General features: G+C 27.8%; 1 protein-coding gene across 1 annotated transcript in view; it reads left to right on the top strand.

Moving 5' to 3' along the window:
- The first annotated feature begins 5,248 nt into the window (after nucleotides 1-5,248).
- Nucleotides 5,249-12,497, top strand: part of LOC117174918 (plexin-B) — a 69,366-nt gene continuing 62,117 nt past the window's right edge. Inside the window, exon 1 of the mRNA XM_033364373.1 lies at nucleotides 5,249-5,493. The gene's annotated coding sequence lies outside the window, so the exon portion shown is untranslated. The remainder of the gene's footprint in view (nucleotides 5,494-12,497) is intronic.

Raw genomic sequence — 12,497 nt, 5'->3', positions numbered from 1 at the left:
GTGACATGTCTGTAGCCTATTAAATGTTTTATAAAAACCTATAGAAATTGACAAAAGGGTATATAGAACCAAATAGAGCCATATAGAAATTTTATCAATTCTATGTGGCTCTATATGGTTCTATATATCTTTTTTCCATTTGTATAATTTTCTATAAGGCATTTATAATAGCCCAAGCGCGAATTGCCGGAGCTGAATACACGGCCTAGCGTTTGTCCAATTTTGGCAGCCAAAGGTCGGCTAAAGATATTGGGCCAATATCGACATTTTAATCGGCCCAGTGTTGAGCCAGAGCTGGCAGCCTATATTGGCTATTTATATTTGCCGATCCTCCACCAATGCTTGGCCCAGTATCGGCACTTTATTGCGGCAAGTCTCACTTTTAGTACGGGGAACCATGTTTTACGAGGTTCCGCCAAAGTCTGGCCCAGTGACGACACATTACTGGGCCAAGTTTCACTTTTACCACAGGTAACCATGTTTTATTTGAATCGGTCCAATGTTGAGCCAGTGCTGGCAGTCTATATTGGCTCTTTATATTTGCCGATCCTCCACCGATGCTTAGCCCAGCATTAGCACTTTATTGCGCCAAGTCTCAATTTTAGAACCTTAAAAACAAACCAAGTGCGAATTGCCGGAGCTGAATACACGGCCCAGTGTTGGTCCAATTTTGGCAGCCAAAATTCGGCTAACGATATTGGGCCAATATCGGCATTTTAATCGGCCCGATGTTGCGCCAGTTCTGGCAGCCTATATTGGCTATTTATATTTTCCGATCCTCCACCGATGCTTGGCCCAGCACGGCACTTTATTACGCCAAGTCTGACTTTTAGCACCTAAAAAACCAATCTTACACGAAAGATAAAAATTTTGTTGTTGAAAAATTGTCAAAGTTCATGATGAAATTTCTAAATTCTGTCATTAAAAATTTTGAATGTTTATGAAAAATTATATTTCCTGTCATTGCAAAAACTTGTAAAGTAGCCTACAGCGGAGAAAATTAAATATGACGCAAAGAGAAATTGTAATCGATTTAAAGTATTTATTTAAAAATTATTGTATTTACATAGGTTCGATACCCCGTAGCGTTAGAAATTTTATTTGTAATATAATGTTCTAAATGTAATATATGCATTCAATCTAAATAGGACCATTAATATTCATATTCAAAATACTCGCAATACGTAAACATTTATTTTTTCAATACCCTTTTTGTCATATCCGTAGACTATAGCAGTAGTCGTTAAAATTAACCAAAATGTTTAAATGAAGTTTCAATTCTTGAAATTATAAATAATATTCGAACGATGTGCAGCCGTATAATGATGAATGGATAAAGTAGATGCGTCCTAAAAAATTCAAGGATTTTTTATCAGCTTTTGAATTAACTCCGGCATCCAGGTTGGTCCGATATTGGTACCCAGTGTTGGGCCGACAATGGCAGCCAAACCTTGGCTGCCAAGTGCAGGCCATAGTTATCATTCCGTCATTGGCGCGATGATGGCAGCCAAGCTTCGGCAATATTTTTGCCGACTATGGGCCATTCCTGGGCCGTATGTGACTTCACACTTGGGAGCGGGTAGCCAACGACTTCACACTGGAAACAATATACACACGCAAACAAATAAATCACGAGTAACTCATATTCAAAATTAATTGGGAATCCATATTCAAAGATTTCAGAATATCAACAGCTTTCTTTTGTTTAAGGTTGCTGTTGACAGAAGCAGGCACGAGCAAGTTCCAAGCAGCCATCGATTCCACTTGTTAAAATCAAATTTTACTCATATCAACTACTTCTCTATGATAATGATCAATTCAAAAGAAACGTATAATAAAATAATTTAATAATTCTTAATTTGTGTATCAATGGTTATTCTTCATCCTTGGTTAGTTGCTTGGTTAGTTGGTTTTTTTTAGAGAAAATTAATCTGTTTTGTACTAGAAAAGTCATATTTTTTGGTTGAAAATTAAATTTTTCTTGTTTTCAAATTCAACGATCTTCTTAAAAATCGAAAATTTTCTACCAAAATAGATCAATTTTCAATTTTAAACAGTTGAAAATTCAACTTTTTTTTTTTTAAATTCGATTCTTTTGGATGAAAAGTCAAATATTTTTGGTTGTTAATGCTACTGTTAAGTTCAATATTATTTTTTTTTTTTTAATTAAATTATTTTGTTAAAAAGTTATCTTGTTTAGCTGAAAATTCAACTATTAAAATTTTAACTTTTGAAAACTCAGCTCTCTTCTCGAAAATCGACAATTTTCTTTCATTTTCGTTGAAAACGAAATTTATTATTAAATATTCAGCTACTGCCTTATAAAAGCTTCATCTTCTTGGCTTGAAGATTTAACTTTTTTGTGGAAATTCACTTCTTCCATTTGAAAATTTAAGCAGTTGGTTATAAATGAAACTTTTTAGATTAAAATCATTTTGTTGTTGAAAAGTTAACTATTTTGTTACAAATTTTAATGTGTTTCAAAACTTCTTTTTTGAAAATCAAACTATCTTCTTGAAAATTTTCTACCAGAATAGTTAAATTTTTTCTCATTTTGTTTAAAAATGAACTTTATTGTTCAATGTTTTTCATATTTTCTAAATCTTTCGCCTTTTTGCGTTGAAAATACAACTATTTGGTTGTAAATTACATTTTATTTTTTATTTAACTATTTGCTTTAAAATTATAATGCTTTTTGTTCAAAATTCGTTTCTTTTGCCAAAAAAGTTGTCTTTTTATCTTTAAAAATTTAACTATTTGGCTAGAAATCGAAGTATTTGGTTGCAAATGTAACTTTTTGGTTCAAAATCACCATTATGAAATAAAGAAGAAGACAATAGCTGCTCCCCAAAAACGGGCTTAAAATTTGTCATCAATAATTTTTTGATGGGATGCGTAGTTTTGGTTTTAATCGTACAAAAATCATGTCATAAATAGAAATTTTAATTTTTTGAAACTAGAAACACAAGGTATGAAAAAAAATTAATAGAGAGAAGTTGTTTACATATAAAGAATCTAAAAATTTTTGGTTAATCATTTTTAGATAGGACCAATAGCTTTTCTTTTATTTGAACAAAATAAGAATAAAAAGACAAATAAAAAATGAACTTTTTAGAAAAACGACATAAGCTGTATTAACATTTAATATAACGAAATTTTTCGCCTGATATATCTACAAATTTTCTTAAAACCACTTACGTTAGAATGAGTATTTTTAGTTTAAATCGTAAAAAAGAACATTGAAAAGAAACCAATTAAATTAATTGAAAAAGACACAAGTTAAAATAAAAATGTTTCAGAACAAAATTGTTCTTTTTATATGGTGCGCATTTTTTTAAATCTAAAAACAGGACAGTGAACTTTAGGGTAGCTGAGAGTAAAATTTAATGCAAAATGAAGAACAAATAATAAAGTAATCATGATAAATACAATTTTTATGTTATTTTAAATTCTCTTAATAAGCAATCGCAGACCGAGGTCTTTAATTTAAAAAGTTCACTTTTTAATTTAAAAACTGTCTTTTCGTTAAAAATGTATCTTCATAAATAAAAAATACACTATTTAGTTGAAATTAAAGATATTTGGTTAAAAAGCAAATATTTGTCTTCCTGGATAAAAAATCATCCTTTTGTTTTAAAATTCGCTTTTTTGTTGAAAATTTAAGTTAGTCGTTTAAAAGTCTTTTTTAATTCATCTCTTCGGTTTAAAATACAACTATTTTTTGATTCTTTAATTCTTTTAACTTGAAAAGTCAACTTTTTAATTAAAACCCCGCTCTTTGTTGTTGAAAATTCATCTTTATGGATTGAAAATTAGACTAATTGGCAAAAATGTCAATTACTTTTTGTTTTCCAGAATGCAAAAGTTTTATTAAACATTGATATTTTTGGAGGAAAAATTCGTCCTTTGGATTGAAACTTCATCTTTCCTACGGTTGAAAAGTAACTTTTTTGTTAAAAATGTAACTGTTGTGTTCAAAATTAATTTTTTGGTGTGTTTAAAGATTAATATTTTTGCTTTAACAACCAACTGTTTTTTAAATGATCCAATTTTTTAACTTGAAAAGTCAATTTTTTTATTAAAAATTCATCTTTATATGTTGGAAATTGCAATATGGGGTTAAGATTTCAAATATTTGGTTAAAAACTACCTTTTTTGTTGAAAATGCAACTTCTTTATTGAATTTTTTAAATAGAAAATTGATCTTTTTTGTTTTAAAATTAGCTTATTTGTTGAAAATTAAATTATATTGTTCAAGTATTTCTGGTTTAATTCATCTTTTTGAATTAAAATACAACGTTCTCTAAAAAAATTATTTAATTTTTTTTAACATAAAAATTAAACTTTTTTATTAAAACCCCTTTCTTTTGTTGAAAGTTTATTTTTATGAGCGGAAAATCCTTTTTTCTCGAAAATGAAACTGCTTTATTGAACATACATCTTTTTGGATAGAAAATTGATCTTTTTGGTTTAAAAATGAGCTTTTAGATATTTTAATTTTTCTAACTTGAAAAGATAACTTTTTATTTTAAAAATTGTTTTTTTTTTAAATAAATCCTTTATAGGTTGGAAATTTCACTAATTGGTTGAAATTAAAAAAGTTTCGTCAAAATGCCATCTTTTTGTTGTCGGAAATGCAACTGTTTTGAAATATGGGTCGTTTTGGATAGAAAATTTATCTTTTTTTTTAAAACTGAGCTTTTCTGGTAAAAATTCAAGTATTTTGTTCAAAATTGATTTTTTGTTTTGTTTGCAAATGTTCGGTTTAAAATTTAATTTTTTTTTACATTCTTTAATTTTTTAACTTGAAAATCATAGCTCTTTGTATGAAATTTGGATGTTTTCAGTTTTTTTTTTTACTTTTCGTCCTCTTTTATGGAAAATTTATATATATATTTTTTAAAATGATCTTTGTTCTTTGAAAATACACATTTTCTTTTTAAAAGTTAACTTTTTAAAAAACTATCTAACTTAAAAAATTCAACCTTTTCATTGAAAAATCCTTTCTTTCTTGAAAATTTAACTACTGTGTTGAAAAAGTAATATATTTCGACTAGAAACCGTGAGCGATAACGCGTAGCGATTGGAAAGACAAAATAAACGATTTTAAATCCCTGGAATTTAAGATGGCGTTCCCGCTCCATCCTGACGTGTAGCGGCGGGTGGGAGAGGCGAGGGAGGAGAAGCGAGCATAGTCGTCAGTCGAATTGTCGAATTTTAATGGCGGCCGAACCCAACTCCCTGTAGTGTTGTTGTAAATTGACGGAAGTGTTGTGCCCAATGTACGCTTCGGAGTGATATTTGTGCGGATTACAGTGCGCCAAGAACTGGAGTTTCGTCTCTCGTCGCCTTTTTCATTTCGAAGGGCTCATTTCTGCTTTCCAGGAAGGGTCATGGTGCAAGCGAGCAATGGGTCGTAGGGACTCACCCGTACGAGAATTCCACTGTGTGGCCATCGCTGCCCTCTTTGGCTTTACACCTTCGCTCAAAAAGGTAAATATTCGTCCCTCGGACATTCGCGACTAGCGTTGCGATGCCCTAAAAAGCGAAAATCGCGGCTGCCAATGTACCTAGCCAAATGTCGCGAACCCTGTCTTGGAACTTGGCAGACGAGAAATTCCAAAGTGGTCCTCTCATCTCACCACATTATGCTTCCTCCCTCGGTACGTCGGCCCTCAGAACCTTTTTACTTACGCGGACCCACCGCTACGGAGTCATTTTTTTCACCCAGTTTTCCCAGGGAAATTTGCTTCTGGTTTGATGAGAGGGTTTTCGAAAAGAAAACGAAAGTATGCCGACAGATGGACCATTAGTGTTGAGCCTTTGTGCTCCGTCGAGGACCCGAGCTGTCAAAATTTGCTCAAGCGCGCATCAACTCGATAGTTTTTCCACTGAGAGAGGATTATTTATATCATTAGGAAACACTTGTGTCTTTCGCGCATTTTTCTTTCAGGTAAATTTAGCTTTCTCGGGAAGCAAAGCAAAATCGATCCATTTTTGTATTCTACTTTTCCTGAGTAATTGGGTGAGAGAAGTGGAGATTTTCGAGGGTGAATTTAGTAGTTTAAGGAAATCTGGCGGAAATAAGAGATGACCTGTAAATTTCAAATTGGAATGGGTTTTTGGGGAAAATACACATTTTGATTGTTGAAGTTCGTTTTTGTTTTCGATTTTCAGGTATCGGTGCATTGTTTTTTTTTGTTTTTATTCTGTATTAAAACAATCGTTTAAACAGGGTGGCCGTAGGTCAGGGAAAATCTGGAAATCAGGGAAAGTTCAGTTCAAGGATAATAAATTTGACATTTTTAAATTTTAACTTGTTTTGTCCCGTTTATAATATTATATTATAAATTTTTCAGTGGATTCCTACGAACGATTATATTTTTAGTTAAAATGTTTATTATTTTGTGGAAAATTCAACCATTTTGTTGAATTCATCCGTTTTGTTGAAAAATTCAACTGTTTTTTTGGAAAACTAGTGTTGGTCAAAGTTTCTTCTTTTTTCTTTGAAAATGGAACTGTTTAGTTTAAAATTTATATTTTAGGGTTGAAAATTCAACTGTATTACAGAAATTTCATCTTTTGACTTGAAAATTAGACAATTTGAATAAACTTTTTTCTTCTTTTTTGGCTGAAATATCTTTATTTGCTGACATTTTTTTTTATTGAAGCTTAATTTTGGTTGAAAATTCATATCTTTTTGGTTGCAAATTAAACTGTTTTGTAGAAAATTCGTCGTTTTGGTTGCAAATTTGTCTTCTTTGGTTAAAAGTTGAACTACTTTGTTGAAAATTAATTAATTATTTTTGCGAATTTATCGTTTTAGTTAAAAATTCATTTCCTTGTTTGAAAGTTTAATTTCTCCATTTTTGATTGAAAATTCACATTTTTGGGTTGAAAACTAATCTTGGTTGAAATTTCTTCTTTTTTGGTTAAAAATGCAACTGTTTGGTTGAAAATTTCTATTTTTGGGTAGAAAATTCAACGATTTACAGAAATTTCATCTTTTGGCTTGAAATTTCAACAATTTGAATCAAGTTTTTTTTTCTTCTTGACTAAAAAATTTTTATTCATAAAAATTCATATTTTTGATTGAAAAATTCAACTTTTGGGTTAAAAGTTGTACGAGCTTGTTCAAAATTAATTCTTAGTCGTTGCAAATTCATCATTTTAGTCAAAAATACACCTTTTTATTTGTAAATTCCAATGTTTCATTTTTTGCTGAAAACTTATCCTTTTTAGGTTGAAAATTTAATTATTTTATTACAAATTTAACTCTTTTGTTGTTCAAAAATTCAAATGTTTTGTTAAACATTCTTCAATTTAGACAGAAAATTCATCCTTTTGTATTGGAAATCCAAATGTCTTCTAAAAATTTCAATAATTCGGTTTAAAAAAAATTACTTTTTAAAAATTTAATTATTTTCTTGAAAATTGAACTTTTTTTAATATGTATTTTTTTCGAAAATTCAGCTATTATATTTTTCTTTTCTCTTTATCATTTTTGTTGTAAATTCAAGTATTTTATTTAAAATTGATGTTTTTGGTAGAAAATTCAACTGTTTTAGTAAACATTTATCCGTTTGGACAAAAAATGCGTTCTTTTTTACTAAATTCTAATAACATATCTTGTAAAAAATTCAATTATTTCGTTGAAAATATAATTATCGTGTTGAAATGAACTGTTTTGTATCAAATCATTTTTTTTGTCAACAATTTAACAGGTTTGTCAAAAATGCTTTTATTTGTACAGAAAACTGCTCCTTGTTTATATAATTTTGGATATAAAACTTTGTTGAAATAAATATGTAAATGGATCATTTCTTATTTTTTTAGTTGCTTCCTCCTGACGGTTCTAATTTTTGTTAAAAATTTCATTTTTTGGATGAAAATTCATTAATTTTATTAGGCATCATTTTTTGTCAAAATTCTATTTGCAGAAAATTCATCTTTTGGCTAGAAAGTTGAAAATTTGGATGAATTATTTTTTCTTTCTTGTATGAAAAATATTTAATTGTTGAAAATTGGTATTTTTAGTTGGAAAATTTAACTTTTGAGTTGAAAGTTAAACTGCTTTCTGAACAATGTATTTTTTTACAGATTCGCTATTTTAGTTAAAAGTTAATGTCTGATTGAAAATTGTACTATTTTTTAGAAATATTTTTTTAAAGGAAGTTAAACTAATTGTTTGAAAATTTATGTATTTTTTTAAACATTCACCGCTTTTGTAGAAAATTATTCAAATAGAAAATATTATAGTTTTCATTGATGATTCATCTTTTCGTTGAAAATTCGCCTTTTCGGTTTGAAATTTCAAATGTTTTTGGTTTAAATGTATTTTTTGTTTTTTTTTTCGAAAATTCAACTATTTTGTTAATCAGCCTATGTGATTGAAAATTCAACTTTTTGGTTAAAAACTAATCTTCTTGGTCGAAATCTCATCTTTTTTTTGTGATTAAAAATGTAAATGTTTGCTTGAAAATCAACTTTTTTTGTTGAAAATGCTACTGTTTGCAGAAACTTCATCTTTTGACTTGAAAGTTGAACAATTTCTTTCTTTCTTGACTGAAAAATATTTGTTGAAAATTTGTCTGTTTGGCATGAAAATTCCACTTCTGGGTAGAAAGTTGAACTACTTTCTTAACAATATATGTTTCTTTTATTATACATTTTCGTTAAACATTAATCTTTTTGGTTAAAAATTCATATCTTTTTTGAAAATTGGACTATTTAGTTGAAAATTGATTTTTTTAGCAGTCACCTTTTTGGTAAAAAATTAATCTTGTTCGTGGAAAATACACCTTTATAAGTTGAAAATTCAACTATTTGGTTAAAAATTCCACTAGTTTGTTGAAATTTAACTATTTTGTTGAAAATTTCTTGTTTTTATTGGAGTATAAAATACTATAGTTTTCGTTGATGATTCATCTTGTTATAATAGATTTAATGATTTCACGATGATACATTTTGATAAAAGAGATTTCGGGTTCCAATCGTTGAAAAATTGACTATTTTGTTGAAATTTCGTATTTGCAGATAGAAAATTCTACTTTTGATAAAAAATTACACCATTTTGTTGAAAATTTAGTTATTTTGCTACAAATTGACTTATTCTATTAGAAAGTCATATTTTATTGAAAATTCAGTTAGTTGATTGAAAGTTGATCTTTGTTGAAAATTAATTTTTATTTGTTGAAAATTCCCTTTATCAAATAATTTGGATCTAAATATAAGGCATCCAGCTTAAAGTTCAGTTCATCCAATTCAAAATTCGCAATTTTTAGGGATTTTAATGTAATATTTTTCAAGATTGAAAAAATAGATATTTTTCTTTACGTTTCTAATTACTAAATGCAATCTTTTTAATATGCTTGCAATTTTAAACGTTAAAAGAGAATAAAATAAAAATTCCGTTCATTTGATCATTTAAGACTTCAAGTCTATTAATTTTGCAATCTCTGAAGTCACATTTAAAATTTAAATGCTTTAAATTTGTAATTTTTCTATATGAAACGCTTCCTAATTAAAATTTATTAATTTATTTTTTAAAGGGTCGCAATAGATTTTCGCAAATCAGTTCAAAATCTGTAGTGAACATTTAATTTCAAGTTTCAGATAAATTTAGTTTCACTACATTTTAGTTTGTGATTAAATTTTTGATTTTTCTTAAAGCAATTTTTTTGGATTCACAATCATCGATGCAGTAATATTAACTGTTATGTGTTTTTACTTCATCTGGAAGTAATTCAATTAAATTTTATTGTCTATCAGAGATTATTGAGGTTATTTTCACAGTTCTGCTGCATTCGATGTCTCGCTTGAATTATTGTTAATTTTTAAAACAAAGGTTCTTAAAAAATCAAGATTTTTACATTCAAGCTTTTTTTTTGTGTATACCTTTACAGTTTGACTACTTTCAAATTTCTAAACCATCAGTTTTTTTTAGCTTGTAACTTAAATTTGAACCCTTAAAATGTTATATCCTGCCAATTTAATACTTGCAGTTAAAAGTCTTTGAACTATTCAACATCTTCATTTAAACACTTTCAATTTTCAAATGTTAAATTACCATTAGTTTCAATCAAGTCAAACCCACAGCAGGATTGTAATCGAATTTAAAATATATTTATCACCTGTAATAGTTTGATTGATTTTAACTTGTTAATTCAAGTAGATTTAAATTTCAGCTTCAAATACTGTAGTCCAGGGTGAAATTATTTTTTTTTTCAGTTTTGCGACTCGTTTCGCAAATTGCAGACTATTCTTATCTGAAACAAGCTGTGTAGTCTGTAATCGCTTTTGTTATGATACAAATATTTTTATCGTTCCAAGGAACGTGCAACTACAAGAACAACATCATCTGAAATTGTAATGGGCTGATTATTTTAATCTCGAGAGAAGATTTTCGTCTTGCCTACGGTGGCTTTTTTGTCTGCTCGAGTCGTGTTACTTATAGAGGTCAACATCCTCTTAGAATAATAACGTTTGCTCAGTTGATTGTTTCTATGTATTTTTATTGGATCTGGTCATTCACTCTCCAATAAATCCTTCTCGAAAAAACAGTTGTGTAATGAAAATCGTGTAATTGGATAAACTCGAAGAAAAGAATGTTGCTAAATTCACACGCTTAAATAAAAATGGAGAATTAAAGGATTCAGAATAATTAAAGTTTGTATTTGAGTAACTTTATTGTAAATTATCAATCAAAAGTTATATTTTTGAAAACCAAAACTTACTCAAAAAGATCAGTTTTTAACTAAAAATGAATTCTCAACGAAGAGTGTATTAGTTGATATTTCCTCAAAAATTATTTTAATTTTAATAAAAAAAAGTTGAATTAAACCAAAAAATAAGAATTTTCTACAAATTATTTTAATCTTTAACCAAAACAGCCCAAGTTTTTAAGTAAAAAAAAAAGTAATTTTTGACCAAAAAGTTGAATGTGCTGCCGAAAAATATCCATTTTCATCGAAATAGTCAAATTTTTAAACGAAGAAATTACTTAAACTGAAATAATAAATCATAACAAAAAAAATAGTTTTATTCTAATACTTAAACGTTGAACCCAAAAGGTGAATATTGTACCAAAAAACTACAATTAAAAAATTAATTTTAAATAAAAAGAACAACTAATTTTGAATAAAAAAGAATTTTTTTATATAAAAAACAAGTTTCAAACAAAATTTTAATTTTTAAAGGAATTTTCGACCTAATAGTTAATTTTTGAATCAAATAAATTAATTTTCTACCAAAAATCTGAATTATTCTCTATGCAGATTAATATTCTGCAAGCTAAAAACATAAAGTTACAACAAAATACAGACATTTTCAACCAATAACGATTTTCCAGGCACTAATGAAAAAAATCTCATCCAATATGTTGAATTTTCAAGCCAAAAGACGAATTTTTGACAAAAAGGTTGAATTTACAATAAAAAAATGCATTTTTTACTTAGGTAATTAAATTATTAACGTAAAAAATACGAGTTTTCTATAAAGTAAGTTAATTTTCAACTGAAACAAAATACAATTTTCAACTAAAAAAATACCATTTTCGAGGAATAATTTAATAACTACAATTTCTGTCAAAAGATTAGTGAATTCTCAACAAAATAGTTATATATTTGTAACCAAAGAAATGCTTTTTTAACCAAAAGGATGAATCTGCTTCAATCGAAAAAATTAACTTTTAACCAAACATTGGAATTTTCAACGCAAAAGGATGAATTTTCTACAAAAAAAGACAAATTTTGAGCAAAATAGAGGCATTTTCAACGAAATAGAGAAATTTTCAACCATAAAGATGAAATATCTCTCGAAAAAAAAGACATTTTTGATGAAAAATAAAATACTTAAATTTTTATTTAAAAACACTATTTTTCAACCAAAAAGAATAACTTTCTACCAAAAAGCATCAATTTTAACGAAATAGATGTATTTTCAATCAAATGTTTGAACTTTTAAAGGAATATTTAACATAATAGCTCAAGTTTCAAGTATAAAGATTAATTTTATACAAAAAAAAAAGATTAATTTTTACAGAAGTACATGAATTTACAATCAAATTTTGAATTTTTTGTAAATTAACTTGCAATCTAATAGTTAAATGTTCAAATACAAAGTTTGAGCAAAATACAGAACTTTTCAAAAAAATGGTTGAATTTTCAACTGAAGAAGATAAATGTTCAATCAAACATGAAATAGTCCAATTTTGAGTAAAAAATTAATTTATAACTACAAGATAGCATACTACAAGATTCGCTATTCACGTATATTGAAAATAGAATCAATATGTTATAATGAAAAAAAAATCTTGGAACCAATGAAAAATTGACAGGATGATTCGAGTATATAATAATAATAAAAAACATTTTTGTGGCGAAATTTTGTCACATGCTTATACTGCCCAATATGTCGAAGGCATTTTTGGTTAGAGTTGGATTTTTATTTGATCATTTTGCACGGGGCTCTCCCGGTATATATCATCAGTCACGGAC

This window comes from Belonocnema kinseyi, chromosome 6 (assembly GCF_010883055.1).
Source record: "Belonocnema kinseyi isolate 2016_QV_RU_SX_M_011 chromosome 6, B_treatae_v1, whole genome shotgun sequence".
Classification (NCBI taxonomy): Eukaryota; Metazoa; Arthropoda; class Insecta; order Hymenoptera; family Cynipidae; genus Belonocnema; species Belonocnema kinseyi.
Note: the sequence above shows the minus strand (reverse complement) of the source record. Positions and strands in the feature narration are given on the sequence as shown.